Source organism: Budorcas taxicolor, chromosome 12 (assembly GCF_023091745.1).
Source record: "Budorcas taxicolor isolate Tak-1 chromosome 12, Takin1.1, whole genome shotgun sequence".
NCBI lineage: Eukaryota > Metazoa > Chordata > Mammalia > Artiodactyla > Bovidae > Budorcas > Budorcas taxicolor.
Window position 1 is genome coordinate 76,503,908 of NC_068921.1, and position 1,370 is coordinate 76,505,277.

Genomic DNA, 1,370 nt, shown 5'->3' on the forward strand with positions numbered 1-1,370 from the left:
CCTTCTCCTCCTGACTTCAGTCTTTCCTAGCATCAGGATCTTTTCCAGTGAGTCAGCTCTTCACATCAGGTGGCCAAAGTATTGGAGTTTCAGTTTCAACATCAGTCCTTCCAATGAACACACAGGACTGGTCTCCTTTATAATGCACGTCATCTATCCATTTATTGTGATATTTGGGTTGTTTCCACTTTTGTACTATTATGAATTATGCTGCTATGAATATGCATGTAGTTTTATGTGGATGTATGTTTTCATCTCCCTGGGGTGTATACCTAGGATTGAAATTATTGGACAAAGGTCCATCTAGTCAAAGCTGTGGTTTTTCCAATAGTCACGTATGGATGTGAGAGTTGGACTATAAAGAAAGCTGAATGCCAAAGAATTGATGCTTTTGAACTGTGGTGTTGGAGAAGACTCTTGAGAGTCCCCTGGACTGCAAGGAGATCCAACCAGTCCATCCTAAAGGAAATCAGTCCTAAATACTCATTGGAAGGACTGATGCTGAAGCTGAAACTCCAATACTTTGGCCACCTGATTAAAAAAACTGACTTATTTGAAAAGACCCTGATACTGGGAAAGACTGAAGGCAGGAGAAGGGGATGACAGAGGATGAGATGGTTGGAGGGCATCACCAACTCAATGGACATGAGTTTGAGTAAACTCTGGGAGTTGGTGATGGACAGGGAGGCCTAGCGTGCTGCAGTCCATGGGGCTGCAAGGGGTCAGACACGACTGAGCAACTGAACTGAACTGAACTGATGGTAATTCTATATTGAAAATTTTCAGGAACCATCAGACTGTTTTCCTCTGTGGCTCCATCATTTAATATTCCCACAAGTATATATGGGCTCCAATTTATCCACATCCTTGCCAACACTTGTTATTATCTGTCTTTTTTCTTGTGCTTGGCTGTATGAGCTCAGTCATGTCTGACTCTTTGTGACCCCATGGACTGTACCTGCCAGGCCCCTCTGGCCATGGGATTCTCCCGGCAAGAATACTGGAGTGGGTTGCCATACACTTCTCCAGGGGATCTTCCCGACCCAGGGACTGAACTCGTGTCTCTTGCATCTCCTGCATTGGCAGGTCCTGCGCTAGCACGTGAAAGTGAAAGTGTTAGTTGCTCAGTTGGGTCCAACTCTTTGCAATCCCGTGAACTGTACCCGCCAGGCCCCTCTGTCCATAGAATTCTCCAGGCAAGAACACTGGAGTGGGTTGCCATTCCCTTCTCCTGACCCAGGGATGGAACCCAGGTCTCCTGTAGTACAGGCAGATTCTTTACCGTCTGAGCTGCCAGGAAGGCCTGGGAAGGCACTAGAACCCTGCTGCTGCTGCTGCTGCTGCTAAGTCGCTCAGTTGTGTCCGACTCT